This window comes from Stylophora pistillata, chromosome 3 (assembly GCF_964205215.1).
Source record: "Stylophora pistillata chromosome 3, jaStyPist1.2, whole genome shotgun sequence".
Classification (NCBI taxonomy): Eukaryota; Metazoa; Cnidaria; class Anthozoa; order Scleractinia; family Pocilloporidae; genus Stylophora; species Stylophora pistillata.
Window position 1 is genome coordinate 31,576,812 of NC_142521.1, and position 18,525 is coordinate 31,595,336.

Consider the following 18,525-nt stretch of genomic DNA (forward strand, 5'->3'; position numbering starts at 1 on the left):
AGAATGATAAATTTTATTAGAACATAGCTAGTAGAGTCGCGCAATCAGATTCATTATACGTAAGCGTGCTCAAAATCCCGATAGTGCACGCTGATAGCGTCATCAAATCCGACTTCGCCAGAAATTTTTTTTTTCGCGCGAGCGGCCATTGCTAGTGCGGGGAAAAATAATACATTTCGCGACAATAATGGATACAAACAGAAACTCGGCCTGCTAGTCCGAAAACGAAGACAATGTTTCAACCTTTTCCCATGGGCTAGAGTTCTTAAATGAGGCAGAAAAAGAGAAAAACAAAGGAAAAGGAGACTCGGCATCAGCGCCGTCACGATTCGCTTCAACTGATATCGTTGTCCGTTTTTCGCGTCGCATTTGATGCACAATTCCACCGGCTATGTTCTAAAACAATTGGTTCATGCTTTCAGCTGTGCACTCTCGAGTTATGGAGCACGTGGGAAGTTTGGAGAGCACTCAAGAAGCTAGAGTTGCCCTCGGCTATCGCCTCGGGCAACTCTTACGCTTCTTTCGTGCTCTCCAAACTTCCCGCGTGCTCCATAACTCGATAGTGCACGCTAAAGCATGAACCAATTGTTAATTATAAAATAATGCGCTTAGGACAGAGCACTTTTTCAATATGGCGCTTTGACAAAACGAAGTCTTTGTTTCCTAGCAACATCTGACCGACTGGTTTGAATTCAGTTTTTTTTCTTACGGGGGGTGGGTGGAATATTGACGGTTTTCATACGTGGCGCAAACCAAACTCGAAACCACAACATTCGCACTTACGTGATGGCGTTAAACATCTTTATTTATCTACTAAATAGCCCTTAAATAAGCTGTTACAATTAATCATTTATCCCAGGGGAACTATTCGACACTCTTTAGTCTTACTGGTTGTGTGATATTTTTCATTTCTCTACTTGAAAAAATGATACACTGTACTGATATGATATCAAAGCTTTGTACTGTTTGGCTACTTTCCATTTGTGATGTTCAGTTTTTTAGAAACCTCACCGACTTGAATCTTATTTGCATACACTGAAAGCAATTTTGATCGACATAAAGTTGCTAGCTCACTCAGAACTAAAACATCTTGGTACACTATCGAGTTTGCAATACAGTTCCTATTTATATATTATCCATTTTTTTCAGCCGGCTGTTGAAGGTCGGCGGTCCTGCTCTAGTTCTTTGATAACATCCTTCTGTAGCCCATTTGTGAGGACTTGCTTTGAATTTCGCCTTCTCCTGGAGAAGTTCATCTGATCTCCTCACTAGGGAACTCATCGATTCGCTGGAATCGCAAAGCAATTGTGCTCTTTCTGCAATATTCTGGCATTTCTTCTTCTCTTTGTAATGCTTCTCGTGTGAGTCATTCCCCCAACTGTACATGCGTTGGATGACAAATGTGGCAAAGGCGAGGACGAAGATCGCAATGGCAATCTTCGGTGACCAAAGCACTTTCCAGTCGTTAAACATTGCCATACAACCTGCCGATGCTCCTCCTACGACACCAAATAGCCAAGTCTTCAGTTGTCCGTAGTGTTCTGCGCAAAGATGGTGGGCACCTGCACGCTGCTCCATTTCAATTTGCAATCTGCGGACATCTTCATTAAATTTTTTCTTTCCTTTCCGTTCTCTCCTTTCTTCTTCTTCCAGTTCTTGGTTTCCCCTTGTGAAATATTCACTCATCACGTTGTAATGATTTCTTGTAGTTCAATGACCTGCTAGTACTCTCATTAACGCAGCACTTCTTTATTGATATGGGTTTCACAAGATGGGGGAGGAAAAAGCATTGAAGAGTGAAAAGGATCACGGTACGATATTTGCACCGGAAGTTAATGTGTAGCGGAAGTGTATACAATCATAACATCCCCCCTCTTTTAGAGCTAAAAAGGTAGGGATGATATCTGAGCATACCATAACCTAACTGAATACATCCACGAGAGATTGAATGGGGATTTAAGTATAATCTCAAAGTTGAAGATTGTTCTTTTTGGAATAACAAATCTCGGCAGGACTCTCGGACTGTTCGCGATAGTTCTTTAGCTTCACTTAGGTCAGAACTTGAGTTATAAGTCCAGCCTCTGCGGGGGATTACTACTACGTGTTGTAAAACGGACAGGCAGTGTGATGGCTTGATTGCTCGGAAGATGAACAGTCCGCAGTATACCAGTTGAGAGTTCACAGAGTTCACGAGAGAGTGGGAGTTTAAACACCTCACATCCTCACCTATCAAGTCGCAATCCTGAGCTAGGATGCGAAGTCCTGTAATGAATTTGTCTGGATTTGCCCTCGGGTTGACGTGAGTTTCGAAGCGATCGTTTTCAAAGCGATCGTAGTAAGTTTGTAGGTTATTCTTGTCTTCATCGGATATATCGCTCCAGGTATTGAAGGTATCTCGTCCAATTTCTGACCGACCCAGATAAGTAAGTAGCTGCATTTCTCAGCTTTTGAGCGTGGTTTGACCGGGCCGGAGAACATCAGCTCCACGGTCCTCACAGGTACGAACAGTTACTGTATTTACAAACAGAAGGGCATTTCATTTCATTTTAGCATCCTGATGTATGGAATATTTGTTTCACTCAACTCAATAATACGAAATATTTCTCAAGTTTCACCAATATCTTGCATTCTTTTCAAACAAGATCGTTAAAAATAACTCAAGAAATTTAAGTGTTCACGGTTTTCTTAATTCACCCGAATAATTTGGGTGTTGCGACGCTATGACTTAATATTATTCATTGAAAAATTTTAACCACGGCACCATCATATTTCTCAACAACTTCGGACAAAAGAGGGGCTTACGGTAATTTGCGAAACGAAACGAAACGAAATGAAGCGAAACGAAACGAAACGAAACAAGGTTCTCAGACCATTTCTTTAGGCGCTCTGCTCCCGAAAATTGTTTTGTTAGATAAAGCAAAGACAGGCTTACAGACGCGACAAGAATTTATTCCCTCTCTACCAAAACTGGTCTCGCTAGATGCCTTGTTTCGCAAAATACCAATAACGGCCGGCTTATGGTATTTTGCGAAACGAAACGAAACGAAACGAAACAAGGTTCTCAGACAATTTCTTTGGGCGCTCTGCTCCCGAAAATTGTCTTGCTAGGTAAAGCAAAGACAGGCTTACAGCCGTCCAAAACTGAACGTTGCTTTCCAATTGTAGGAAGCCCAAGCAAACCAAAGGATGGCAGCTCATCACGAGCCACAGGTAAACGGAAGTTCAAATATTCGAAAAGGCTGGTTGCTATGGAGTGACGTCATAAACCGGATAAGTTTCCATCATCGCCTTGACAGCCTTTTTCGATAATTGCTCGCAGTAATCTGAGTAGTTGCTTGAATTTGTACAATCTCTGTTCCTGCTGGGTACAATGAAGCCTTTTTTTTATTAGGGGCTAGATCGGCCTATTGACATTTGGAGATTGGATTTCATATTAATATGCGTAAGCAAAAGCGGGAATGTTTAGTTTCCCGCGGTCGAGTGCAGTTATGGATCCCTTCAAACCTCGAAGGGTTGAATTGCTTCATTGTCCTCCAGATGAGTCAAGGGAATGGTTTATCTTAAATTTCAAGAAATGTGGCATAAGAGTCAGCAAGTTTTTTGAAGTAGCCTGTTAGTGGCACATTTTCCGAGCGTTTTGTACGGTCCAGCTTTGAAAAATGGCGGAAGCTTGGATGGCCGATATGTTCAGAACAACAAAGTGGCCATCGCCTCTCTATTTGGAGTTGTTTCTACCATCTTCCGGCAGAAATTCGAAGAAGGAGAAGTGGTGAGATATCTTTGGTTGATCGATAAAAAAAATTCGCCTAAAATCAAAACGGAGACTAGCAAGACTCGACCAAGCGATGACTTTTGCGAGGAGCTGAAAGCTGTTCGTGATGCCTCCGCAGCTATTCGAATTGAAAACGATCGACTCAGAAAGCCGACCTCAATCAAGCGCGGAGTCAGCTAGAATTCCTATTAGAGGAAATAAAAGAATTAGGTAAGTAAGACCAGCATCAGAGTTAAAATTGAGGAGAAGGTCGCCGCGAGGATATGTGGACATCGATCAAATGTATATCGTAGCTGTCAGGTCCACAGTCCTGAGGTGGGGCGAATGCTCAACGACATCCTTGACAAAACTAAAATTAACAGCAGCAGCCTACTGCAAGCGTTGGAAACAATACTGGGGGACAGTAACCCTCAGTTTTTGCAATCTCTCAGAGTACCAGACTGGACCCTGCTGTTTTCCAAACTGCAGTCGAGGATCCTGGATCAAGAAAAGCTTGGCAAACGTTACTTAGCATTTCCAAGCTAAGACGAACCGGGGTAAGTCATAACGTTTATATATTTATTAAGATTGGAAAAAGTGAGTTTGCTGTCTTATGTTTTGTTGTGAATGCTGGTTTTACGGTGTATCAGAACTCATCTCTGCTTGGCAGGAAAATCACATAATTGGCTGAGTTTGATTTTACGCTGAGCCTCTAAGTCTTCTAGCTATGATCACTTTTTATAGCTACTTTAGGAGAAATTTCGGGTTTGTTTCCTTGATAGGGTGTTGACAGTATTATAATTTATTTCATTTCTATTTTTCTACGATAAAAGATTTAAATCGCAAGAGGGACGCCATTGAGAAAACTGGAATAGTAGTTAATGGAAGATGCTTTAAAGTTAAATTTCCAGGTTATTTGTGTGTGCCAATCTTGACTCTTTATATTTTTTTTATCTTATTATTTTTTATTTTTGCAATGTTTTTATGTTACATGTCTAGCTACGTGATAGTAATTATTGAATCCATTTTAAGCTTGGCAGTGTTAGAAAATATCTGGGAAAGTATAACATTTGAGATCTTTGGTGTAGCTACTTTACCTTCAACTTCTTGTTATCTTCTTGTCTTTTTTCATGACAGTTACTCTTGATTACAAAACACTGATAATGCTGCTCAAGCAAAGAGTTGGTGATGCCAAAAAATATATCAATGAACTTTGCAAGCAAGGATTGGACACAGAGTGCTGTGTATTCTTCAAAGTTATTAAGGTAGGTTATGCCTGCAATGCTAAATGACATGCATCATAGCAGAATTATACAATAACACAAAACATATTCAGCCTAACGGTATTTGTTATGCAATTTATTTATAATCAATTAGTGAGAGCTTTCTTGGCTTTCTTGCCTTTACAGAAAGGCAGACGAAAGGTGTCCATAAAAGTGAACATATTTTATCAGTGGTGAACAGTGATTATATATCTACCATTAGTAGTGAACATTATATGACTTTAGCTCAGTTAATTCATTATTGAGTGATACATGCAATTTATTTGTAGGAATGTGCCTCTCCTGATGTTCCTTTTGGGGAAGCCTTTGCTGAGTGTTTCCTAAAGAGCAAAGCAAATATTGGGGGGTAGGTACAACTGTGCATTTCTGCATTGACATGCATAAAAAGTTCCAGCTTGCAGTATGGTATTTCACTTTCTATTGGAATACATGTCTTTAAATCTCACTTGATGTTAATTTATGTGCTCTGCCTGCAGTGTATAACATTTTAATTTTTAAATTCTGTGCACCCATTGTAGTAAAGCATAGTGAACATTGTTTCATTTAAAAAAATCTATTTTCTTGAAGTCTTATCCTGCAAAAATATTATTTTGTTTAGTGTTGCCTAGTCACTTCTGAGATATATATATATTTATTTGTCATACTTCTAAGATTTATATAGCATTCAGCGTAATGCCTGAGAGCTTCTGGGATATAGCAAACTTAGTTTTTCATTCACTGTTAACAGAGGGAAATTATGTCTTTCCTTTCTGGTTCACCCAGGCTGAAGTCCTTCATTCAGAGTAATGCCTGAGCACTTCTGGGATATATAACATACCTAGCTTTTCATTCATGGTCAATATAGGGAAGTGTTGTCTATCCTTTCTGGTTCACCCAGGCTGAAGTCCTGGCATTCAGTGTAATGCCTGAGCGCTTCTGGGATATATAACATACATAGCTTTTCATTCATGGTCCATATAGGGAAGTGTTGTCTATCCTTTCTGGTTCACCCAGGCTGAAGTCCTGGCATTCAGAGTAATGCCTGAGCGCTTCTGGGTTATATCACATACATAGCTTTTCATTCATGGTCCATATAGGGAAGTGTTGTCTATCCTTTCTGGTCCACCCAGGCTGAAGTCCTGGCATTCAGTGTAATGCCTGAGCGCTTCTGGGAAATATAACATACATAGCTTTTCATTCATGGTCAATATAGGGAAGTGTTGTCTATCCTTTCTGGTTCACCCAGGCTGAAGTCCTGGTATTCAGTGTAATGCCTGAGCGCTTCTGGGATATACAACATACTTAGCTTTTCATTCATGGTCAATATAGGGAAGTGTTGTGTATCCTTTCTGGTTCACCCAGGCTGAAGTCCTGGCATTCAGTGTAATGCCTGAGTGCTTCTGGGATATACAACATACTTAGCTTTTCATTCATGGTCAATATAGGGAAGTGTTGTCTATCCTTTCTGGTCCACCCAGGCTCAGGTCCTGGCATTCAGTGTAATGCTTGACCGCTTCTGGGATATATAACATACTTAGCTTTTCATTCATGGTCAATATAGGGAAGTGTTGTCTATCCTTTCTAGTTCACCCAGGGTGAAGTCCTGGCATTCAGTGTAATGCCTGAGCACCTCTGGGATATATAACAAAGTTTTACATAGCTTTTCATTCATGGTCAATATAGGGAAGTGTTGTCTATCCTTTCTGGTTTACCCAGACTGAAGTCCCGGCATTCAGTGTAATGCCTGAGCGCTTCTGGGATATATAACATACTTAGCTTTTCATTCATGGTCAATATAGGGAAGTGTTGTCTATCCTTTCTGGTTCACCCAGGGTGAAGTCCTGGCATTCAGTGTAATGCCTGAGCACCTCTGGGATATACAACATACTGAGCTTTTTATTCATGGTCAATATAGGGAAGTGCTGTCTATCCTTTCTGGTTCACCCAGGCTGAAGTCCTGGCATTCAGAGTAATGCCTGAGCGCTTCTGGGATATATAACATACATAGCTTTTCATTCATTGTCAATATAGGGAAGTGTTGTCTATCCTTTCTGGTCCACCCAGGCTGAAGTCCTGGCATTCAGTGTAATGCCTGAGTGCTTCTGGGATATACAACATACTTAGCTTTTCATTCATGGTCAATATAGGGAAGTGTTGTGTATCCTTTCTGGTTCACCCAGGGTGAAGTCCTGGCATTCAGAGTAATGCCTGAGCGCTTCTGGGATATATAACATACTTAGCTTTTCATTCATTGTCAATATAGGGAAGTGTTGTCTATCCTTTCTGGTCCACCCAGGCTGAAGTCCTGGCATTCAGTGTAATGCCTGAGTGCTTCTGGGATATACAACATACTTAGCTTTTCATTCATGGTCAATATAGGGAAGTGTTGTGTATCCTTTCTGGTTCACCCAGGCTGAAGTCCTTCATTCAGAGTAATGCCTGAGCACTTCTGGGATATATAACATACTTAGCTTTTCATTCATGGTCAATATAGGGAAGTGTTGTCTATCCTTTCTGGTCCACCCAGGCTCAGGTCCTGGCATTCAGTGTAATGCCTGAGCGCTTCTGGGATATATAACATACCTAGCTTTTCATTCATGGTCAATATAGGGAAGTGTTGTCTATCCTTTCTAGTTCACCCAGGGTGAAGTCCTGGCATTCAGTGTAATGCCTGAGCGCCTCTGGGATATATAACAAAGTTTTACATAGCTTTTCATTCATGGTCAATATAGGGAAGTGTTGTCTATCCTTTCTGGTTTACCCAGACTGAAGTCCCGGCATTCAGTGTAATGCCTGAGCGCTTCTGGGATATATAACATACTTAGCTTTTCATTCATGGTCAATATAGGGAAGTGTTGTCTATCCTTTCTGGTTCACCCAGGGTGAAGTCCTGGCATTCAGTGTAATGCCTGAGCACCTCTGGGATATACAACATACTGAGCTTTTTATTCATGGTCAATATAGGGAAGTGCTGTCTATCCTTTCTGGTTCACCCAGGCTGAAGTCCTGGCATTCAGAGTAATGCCTGAGCGCTTCTGGGATATATAACATACATAGCTTTTCATTCATTGTCAATATAGAGAAGTGTTGTCTATCCTTTCTGGTCCACCCAGGCTGAAGTCCTGGCATTCAGTGTAATGCCTGAGTGCTTCTGGGATATACAACATACTTAGCTTTTCATTCATGGTCAATATAGGGAAGTGTTGTGTATCCTTTCTGGTTCACCCAGGGTGAAGTCCTGGCATTCAGAGTAATGCCTGAGCGCTTCTGGGATATATAACATACTTAGCTTTTCATTCATTGTCAATATAGGGAAGTGTTGTCTATCCTTTCTGGTCCACCCAGGCTGAAGTCCTGGCATTCAGTGTAATGCCTGAGTGCTTCTGGGATATACAACATACTTAGCTTTTCATTCATGGTCAATATAGGGAAGTGTTGTGTATCCTTTCTGGTTCACCCAGGCTGAAGTCCTTCATTCAGAGTAATGCCTGAGCACTTCTGGGATATATAACATACTTAGCTTTTCATTCATGGTCAATATAGGGAAGTGTTGTCTATCCTTTCTGGTCCACCCAGGCTCAGGTCCTGGCATTCAGTGTAATGCCTGAGCGCTTCTGGGATATATAACATACCTAGCTTTTCATTCATGGTCAATATAGGGAAGTGTTGTCTATCCTTTCTAGTTCACCCAGGGTGAAGTCCTGGCATTCAGTGTAATGCCTGAGCGCCTCTGGGATATATAACAAAGTTTTACATAGCTTTTCATTCATGGTCAATATAGGGAAGTGTTGTCTATCCTTTCTGGTTTACCCAGACTGAAGTCCCGGCATTCAGTGTAATGCCTGAGCGCTTCTGGGATATATAACATACTTAGCTTTTCATTCATGGTCAATATAGGGAAGTGTTGTCTATCCTTTCTGGTTCACCCAGGGTGAAGTCCTGGCATTCAGTGTAATGCCTGAGCACCTCTGGGATATACAACATACTGAGCTTTTTATTCATGGTCAATATAGGGAAGTGCTGTCTATCCTTTCTGGTTCACCCAGGCTGAAGTCCTGGCATTCAGAGTAATGCCTGAGCGCTTCTGGGATATATAACATACATAGCTTTTCATTCATTGTCAATATAGGGAAGTGTTGTCTATCCTTTCTGGTCCACCCAGGCTGAAGTCCTGGCATTCAGTGTAATGCCTGAGTGCTTCTGGGATATACAACATACTTAGCTTTTCATTCATGGTCAATATAGGGAAGTGTTGTGTATCCTTTCTGGTTCACCCAGGGTGAAGTCCTGGCATTCAGAGTAATGCCTGAGCGCTTCTGGGTTATATCACATACATAGCTTTTCATTCATGGTCCATATAGGGAAGTGTTGTCTATCCTTTGTGGTCCACCCAGGCTGAAGTCCTGGCATTCAGTGTAATGCCTGAGCGCTTCTGGGAAATATAACATACATAGCTTTTCATTCATGGTCAATATAGGGAAGTGTTGTCTATCCTTTCTGGTTCACCCAGGCTGAAGTCCTGGTATTCAGTGTAATGCCTGAGCGCTTCTGGGATATACAACATACTTAGCTTTTCATTCATGGTCAATATAGGGAAGTGTTGTGTATCCTTTCTGGTTCACCCAGGCTGAAGTCCTGGCATTCAGTGTAATGCCTGAGTGCTTCTGGGATATACAACATACTTAGCTTTTCATTCATGGTCAATATAGGGAAGTGTTGTCTATCCTTTCTGGTCCACCCAGGCTCAGGTCCTGGCATTCAGTGTAATGCCTGAGCGCTTCTGGGATATATAACATACTTAGCTTTTCATTCATGGTCAATATAGGGAAGTGTTGTCTATCCTTTCTAGTTCACCCAGGGTGAAGTCCTGGCATTCAGTGTAATGCCTGAGCGCCTCTGGGATATATAACAAAGTTTTACATAGCTTTTCATTCATGGTCAATATAGGGAAGTGTTGTCTATCCTTTCTGGTTTACCCAGACTGAAGTCCCGGCATTCAGTGTAATGCCTGAGCGCTTCTGGGATATATAACATACTTAGCTTTTCATTCATGGTCAATATAGGGAAGTGTTGTCTATCCTTTCTGGTTCACCCAGGGTGAAGTCCTGGCATTCAGTGTAATGCCTGAGCACCTCTGGGATATACAACATACTGAGCTTTTTATTCATGGTCAATATAGGGAAGTGCTGTCTATCCTTTCTGGTTCACCCAGGCTGAAGTCCTGGCATTCAGAGTAATGCCTGAGCGCTTCTGGGATATATAACATACATAGCTTTTCATTCATTGTCAATATAGGGAAGTGTTGTCTATCCTTTCTGGTCCACCCAGGCTGAAGTCCTGGCATTCAGTGTAATGCCTGAGTGCTTCTGGGATATACAACATACTTAGCTTTTCATTCATGGTCAATATAGGGAAGTGTTGTGTATCCTTTCTGGTTCACCCAGGCTGAAGTCCCGGCATTCAGTGTAATGCCTGAGCGCTTCAGGGATATACAACATACTTTAAGTTTTTTCATTCATGGTCAATACGGGGAAGTGTTGTTTATCTTTTCTGGTTTACCCAGGCTGAACGGAAGTTCTGCTATTCACAGTAATGCCTTAGTGCTTCTGGGATACCTAACATTCTTATTTTTTTGACATTCACAGGTTAATCTAGGGAAGTGTTGTCTATCAGCCTTACTGGCTCACCCAGGCTGAAGTTCTGGCATTCAGTTTAATGCCTGAGCGCTTCTGAGATATTTGACTTACTTAGCTTTTCATTCATGGTTAATATAGGGAAGTATTGTCTATCCTTTCTGGTTCACCCAGGCTGAAGTTCTGGCATTCAGATTAATGCCTGAGGTTTTCTGGGATATATAATGTGAAGAAATTCTTGTGACGCAAACTTTTCTGTTTTTTGAGCTCTTCACCTACATCTACAGCAGAGGGACAGAAATAAATAGCCGTTTGAGACAAAAATTTGAAAAACAGCTTCATTTTACTGTTAAAAGTCGCCCTGCAAACCGCGACGGGAAGAGAACATCAAAACAAAAAATGCTGCCAAAAAAACTCAATAAATAACACAAGGCAAAACACCGCTGGTACATTTCTTTGCGAAGCTAGATCGTGAAATCTCTGATGCGACGTTTTTGTAGGACGTAAACACACGACGACGATTGATTTCCTGACAAACTGGGTAATATGAGATAATATAAAGTATGAAACAACACGAAGTAACGCGCACAGCCTCAAGTGATCGATATACCGTATTTCCTTGAATAAGCGCCCACCCCTCGGCCATTCAAACTTGTAACTCTGAATAAACGCGACACCGGAACCCTTTCTTTTTCAGCTTTCATAACATTTTAAACTTTTACTACCTTAGATGAATATGTTGGGAGAGATTCTTGCTTTACGAGTTATATTACGCCGATGTATTACCTTTCCTTTTTATATGGCTGGCTTCGCAAGCGGTGCAAGATGCTGCGAATTCTGTGAGCTGATTGGCTATTAACCCTTGCTTATTTCTCGTTTTCTGCGGTGGCCAGCGTTGCAGCCATTTTGTCTTTGTGTAACCTGCAGGCAAGCTCTCGCTTGGCTCTTAACGCTTGGCTCAGGTTTTAGTCCTCCTGCTTGGTCAATAACGCATTACTGGATCTACCGCGCTCTATGTTAATTTCCAAACCACCCTAGCGCACAGCGCTTGACTCAGTATTTAAAGTTGGTTTTTCGGAAAAAGTGAACGTCCCACCCCTCTCAAGAAGCTTTTAGAATATAAAGATTCAAGGACTTTCCAAGGATTGGTTGAATTCATTGGGGGACTTGCCCTGAAATTCACGGACTTGCAAGACAGCACGAACCCTGTTAAAGTTCAAGGGAGTTTAAACTTGTTCGTAACGTGTCATTAAACGAAAGTTGGTCTTTGTCTGTGTAAAAGCCTTGTCAGCTTGTTCAACATCTATCTTGATTTGAAAACAATTATTACTACCCCCGGTCTCTGTTTATTCACGATTTTAATCATCGTTGCGGAGGAGGTAGCGCAAAAAGATTTTCAACACCAGTGCCTTAATCACATCGTACCAATAATGTCTGTAATCTCTCGCAACTATCTAGAGGATTCCGGCACCAATATAGGTCATCTGAAGGCCAGTGACAAAGCATCTTATGAGTACTGCATGAATATAGTTTAAAAAAACTGGAACAGTGTGTAAACTATAAATGCGACATAAAATATCAGTGAGAAAAAGCCGCCATGTATTGTGGACTCTGCGTTAAACAGCAAAAGAAATTAGAGGTTGTAATACGCCGAGTTTATTCCCAATAACTGGTACCCGGATGCTCAAAAATTACAGCACCAAGCGTCAGCTGTCAAAGATTCCGAACACAGCGAAAAAAAAGTCGTCGGTTCTGGAATTTACTTTGTCTCCGATCCGAAAACAAAAATCTGGTAAAATTGATTAGAAAACATAACACTCAGGCCGCCAGTTAAATGTCGTAGTAAATAAGCGTCGCAGCCTATGTTAGTATTAATGAAGTTAACTAAATCCGCAAGCATTGACTAAGAAATGTTTCTTCGACGTGACTGTAACTGCCGCAACACACTCCGGGCGAGCGCTTTGTCTTGTCACTATTTTTAAGCGCCGGCCATGTACACTTTTTTCGGATACGGCTTCTTTAATTACCTTTTCACGTCATAGGATGACGACATGATTGTGTAAAAGTTGACGCCTCTATCAGATTAGGAGCGAAATACGATAAAAACGTTTACCCAAGCAAGCCACTGGTATCTAGTAGAGAATGCGGACTAAAAGTACGGATTCTCTGCTGCATACCTAGACTTTTTTAGGTTGCTAACGGCGTGAGGCTCGTTATGCGGAACGCCATGTTGACTGAAAAACTATGAGTTTTCCACCAAATCTGATACCTGTGACTTAGAACACAGGCGGCCCAGGCTCTGTCACAGGCTCTTTCACAGTGGATTATTGTAGATTGTAGAGTTTGTATAGTGGTTTAGTTGGACTTGCTTTTGAGCTCCGTAAATATAAAGTTGTGTGAAGTAATCAAAGAAATAAAGTCTTACCTTCATAAAGAGTAGTCTGTGCTGTTCTTGTCGCGATTTGAGGCCGTTTTGCTGTGTTTCAGCTTAAAGTCCTAGCACTACCAAATAAAAGGGAACGTAAGAAAGCTGTCTCACACACGCTCGCCAAAATCGTTCGAAAAACACACTTAAATACTTCCCTTTGAATCGAAACTTGGTAGCACGAAGGCCAAATAGTTTCCCTACAAGTTCACCAAAGCAAATCCCACAAAAGTTGGGTTGTCGAGCAGCCAGCCCAGCGAAAATCTCAAATTGACCGCCATTTCAACGCCATTAGAATGCGCGTCTGTCAAATCCTGTGCAGTCAAAAGTTCGTTACGACGCGGTCGGCCTGGACACTAGCAAAATTAGGCCCAACGGGTAGTCCCACGATATGAATGATTAGACAGTGTTCATGAATAAATAATTTTTTGAAAGATTTTACAACAGCTTCCTTAGTCTTACACGTCTAAATAGTCAAGCTAAAACTGATGCTACAAGCTTTCCCAAACGACCTTTTCCTAGCATTCATTCTAACCCAGCTTCTCTCGTACTGAAACATGTATGTGTATGCAATGAACAAAGAAAAAAATAGCCGCCAGAGAACAAAGTTTTTTCGATGCTATCTTGACGCAACTGTCATCGAGTGAAAATTGACGGTGATTCGATCTGCGCGAAGAAACGTAACGGAGAGCGGCTGAATTAAGACCAAATCGATCCATCCGTTCTGATATATGCTCCAAGGTTACCGGTCTCTGCACACACACGTTAACTCGCTGACACTTTAAAGTCCCCATGACACTTATGTTTTTATTACTTTACACCAAAATATAATGGCTCTAGAACATGTTTTAGCAACATTAGCGATATTTTACCGTTTTCTGAATTTTTTATCAAGCTCCATAATCCGTAGATAAAATGTCTGGCCAAGCAAAGAGGGGACTGGGCGTCGTTACGTCATAGTAGTAAGCATGTGTTCTTATCATACAAGCAAGTGGGCTTTGGAATTAGTGATTTCCCTGGCTATTTCGGTGATAGTTTAGTGTCATTATGTCCGATATTTCATATTTTCTGACGAAAGTTTCTTCTCTGATGACTCAAACTTTAATTATATTCCGGAATACGTGGCGATTGAATCCGAAATTGCAACTCAAAGCGGTGAGATGGAGGACAGGGAGGACAACATACAAGGGCCAAATTCAAACGAGCCATAAAATAGAAAAGGGACAGAATGTTAACAAGTCGTTTGAAAGGTCTCGAATTTACGTACGAAAGTGCCGACTTTAGTGACCGCAAGTTTAAGCTGGACACCGTTGTCTTCTCAAGCCGGGTTCTCGAATCTTACATCAATATCGCTCTTACTTCTCTTAGGTAAGACTTACAAAGTTTCAATGCAATTTGTTCGATATGGTTGGACATAAACAAAAACATCAATTTTGTAATCATCTCATCGTCTTAGATCTTTCGAGTGGGAATTCACAAACTGTAATCAGTCTTCTAATTTATGTTACGAATGTTACTAAGTGTTGTTGTGGTAACTGATGTACGGAGTTTATGTTAAATTTTAAAAAAGGCCATTGTTGTCGAAAGAGCAAAGAATGCACGAATTCTCTCAAATCGTCGGCTGTACTGGAAGATATGAGAGGGCCGATCGGTTGAGAATTTCTCCGGCTTGGATTATATCATATTTATTTTCCTATAAGCTGAGCGATTTTTGCACGAAAATATACTGAGATCTAACAAGAGTGGGGGTTCGGCTTACGGCCGAGTATTTCTTTAGAAAACAAAATTCTTACGAGAGAATACCGTAAATCTAATGTATATTCGGCTAAGAGCCGCGCGATCATCAACACACAAGTTACTAGTCTTATGCAAAATTATAGTTACCCAATTACTTTTATTTGAATGGAGCCGTTTTGTTTAGTTATAACTTCAAGAATGAGTGTTAATATAATTCGTCGTCTTCTCTGCTGTCGGCCTCAAGGCCATCCTATCGTCCGCTAGTTCAGACAATTTCATCCGTGTGAATGTTATCATCTTCTGTGCCGTTGAGTGCGTTCGAAATCCCGCATGTTGTAGATGATTTCTCTATCATCTGCTCCAGAATTTCTTCACAAGCCCGTTATACTTTGGATAGCTGCACAATTCATTCACCTTTAGCCGCAGAATTTATCCTCTGATACCATTCCCGTAAAGAATGAATAAAAGCGAGACTTTAAGAGTAACTGCTTTAACTTGTTTTTTGTTTTTTTTTTTTACAACATCCGCAACTGGCCAATCAGAAACATCTGTTCCTACGGCCAAGTAACAGGATCTGACAGAAATCAGCTGAGGCTTTGCTTCCCAGCATTGCTTTTTATCCTGACTACTCTGCACCGAAAAGGCGTAAATCACTCCAGAAGTGTTTGATCTAATACAGGATGCTTCTAATACAGCTCGTTTTGCTGATATTTTAAGCTCACCATTCGTCTCAGTCAACAACTCACGTGGACCTTTTTACAATATTTCAACAAAAGTTTTGGTCTCGTCTTATAGACGGGATTGGCCTATAGGCAAATGTTTGCAGTATTGAACATATGAGTGAATTCGAAGTCGATGTCCACTTATGCCTTATTTTTCATAAAAATCTAACAGCTTCTGAAAGCTAAAAGTTTAGGGTCCCAGCTTAGAGCAAGGATCGGACTTATAAGCAAATAATTACGGTATTGAACGTATCCGTGAATTTGAAGTCGATCTAGTTAGGGTACTGTGCTCACAAACTGAATCCACCTCTTTCGCCTTTTCATAGCCTCTGGCCTTTGATCGCTGATCGGTATTCTAACCACCCCAAACTACACATCGAAACGGCACTTTATCTATTTTAGTTTTTGCTTAAAAGATCGTAAGCAATAGATTCCAAGCCCACTTTGCTTCTTTGATAAACTTGGACTTACTACCATGACGTCACGAATATTTAGGTACCAGTACTCTTCAACACGGCCAAAGAGAGACCGGAAGCCCAAATTCTCAACAATTCGGACTTTTGTCATCTCGTAAAATAAAAAAGAACCACTAGAATCACCCAAAATTCTTACCAAATACCTTCTTTATGTTTCTACTTTTATGATTTGATGCTAAAAATAGGCGTCATAGGGACTTTAAAGAATTGGTGTGAGCGAGTTGACCGAAGCTGTCCGCGTGTTGTCGTCAGCGAGTTGACTAGTGGCGTCGGTTGGTTGACCAGTGATGTTGGCTTGTTGGCCAAAGGTGCCGGTGAGTTGATCAAAGGTATTGGCGAAGTGACTAAGTACCTGCTCTAAGTATGTATATACCTTTCTTTGTGTGAATTTCGAAACTTCATAATTAAAGGTCAATTTTATTTCACGATGGCGTCGGAATCAATTGCTTCAAAAGGTGGTGGATTCCGGTTTCTAAATCTCATTATTATGTATTCAATGAAACTTAAACACAATTTGCCATTCTAGTGGGTTCGCATGTTGCCTTGGAAGCGTAAGAACTTTCTTGTTTTTGCTTTAATTGGTTGAAAGTGCTCTGTTAATTTTCATAAATTCTGACCAGCATTTCTGATAAGGTATGAGAAAAAGGGAATATTATCAGTGCGTATTTTTGTACTGATATTTACATCGATAATATCGACGAATTAAATGGCAGCTTCGAAGAATATACCAGCGATTGCGATGGGCCCATTTACAGATAAGGATTGTTCATTCTTTCTCACTGAATATGCGGTCGTTTTTTAGTGAAAACAAGTACCAGGCTCCAAACGCCTTGAACTAAACTGGTTCTGTAGACGTTGGAGCAGCAAGGGAACAGTGTATCAAAGACGAATCTCTTGTGATCCGAGACTCTCTTTGCCTTCCAAATAGTGGGGTTACTCAGATCCTACCGTGTAACTGTCACTGAACAACTTCTCGGCCGTGGAAAACCTGGGTACGAGATTAAGTCACACCAGCTAATTCGCGCTAATACGTTCCAAAAAATCCTAAGATTTGAGCCTGCAGTAAAAAGTACGGGGAAGGCCGGTGCATGTACTCCTTTATAAGTTACAACGTATTTATCTTGGGTTATGTAACCCTTTCTTTAGGGTGTTACATAGTATGTTGTTACAATTGCTTCATTAATTAGTGGCAGGCTATATTTTCGAATTGTTGTCATTTATATTCATTCGCGTCTTATATTCATTCTATTGTTTCATAGATAGATGGGGAACTTGATTCATTCTTGTTTTATAATATGCTCACCAGTGTGGATTCCAATTCTAAGACCCCGTCCACACGAAGATGATTGTAAACGCAAACGCTAGTTAACGCAAACTTTTTTATGCGTTTAGGCCTTCCGTCCACACGAAGACGATGAAAACGCTCACCGTAAACGCATAAATTCGAAAACGCTCTCCAAAGAGGATAAATTTGAAAACGCCGTTTATGCGTCTTCGTGTGGACGGCCGTAAACGTATATTTTCGTAAACGCTGTGAAAACGCTATCGTCAGATGTCAGCGCCAGTCTCTTTTATCGCGTGCGTTTCCAACATGGCGTACACACGAGTGTTGAGCTGTGTCGTGCTTGCGCTTATTTCAATTATAATTGCGAGCATTCAATTGAATCATGCAATAATCGATATACAGGAAAACTACAAAAGAAGAAGACTAAACCTCTCAATATTGTTATCCATTACTACACGCACTTTCACTCGAGTAAAACGACTTATATGCAGACGTGAGAGCAAAGAGAGAAGATTCTGGACCAGACCAGGTCGACATGTTTCTTCTCTCTCGATCACAACAAACGCACGTGGTTACTTTACAACATGGACGCTAACACTTGATAACAAGGCGCTGAAGCAGATTGTAGGCTCAAACATCGTTTAATGCGTTTACGAGCGTTTTCGTGTGGACGGGTGAAAACGCTAGGTAAACGATGATCGTTTTCGTGTGGACGGAGATAAAAATATGCGTTTACTAGCGTTTGCGTTTACAATCGTCTTCGTGTGGACGGGGCCTAAATTGTAGTATTGTTCCTTGGGTATGACTGATCTTGAAGGTCTTTAGGTTTACAACAAGACGTAAAGCCATACTAGCTACTTCACCAGCATGTTTATTTCCATTCCTCTCCGGAAGCCCAGATACAACTATACACGAGTCGCTGCTTGTCTCCACCTGTGCAAATAAGCGTAGTGACAGATGAGAAAGGAAGCCATGCGCGTAATCAGCTGGAGAACGAATGGTCAGATGTTCTGACAGACAGACAGTCAGACGGACAGTCAGAAAATTGGAGTGACCCAGACGTCTAGATAGAAACGACTGAAATGGACTGAAAGACACAGGTGGGAAGAAATGCGGAGAAGCTCATCAAAATTTAAGAAAAGACGGACGGAGAAAAAAATAGGAAAATGAAATGGTCAGATAGAGAAGATCTCATTCTCTTGCGCTCAGTGGTAGAGTAGCTGCATCCGAGTCC

At 41.1% G+C, this 18,525-nt stretch overlaps 1 long non-coding RNA gene across 1 annotated transcript; it reads left to right on the forward strand.

Annotated features, from left to right (window-relative positions):
- Window positions 1-3,033: 3,033 nt before the first annotated feature.
- Window positions 3,034-11,084, forward strand: LOC148735637 (uncharacterized). The gene is made up of 4 exons (XR_015998808.1): window positions 3,034-4,308; window positions 4,889-5,016; window positions 5,304-5,380; window positions 10,659-11,084. It is a non-coding gene; the product is annotated as an uncharacterized LOC148735637 (long non-coding RNA).
- Window positions 11,085-18,525: the final 7,441 nt, after the last annotated feature.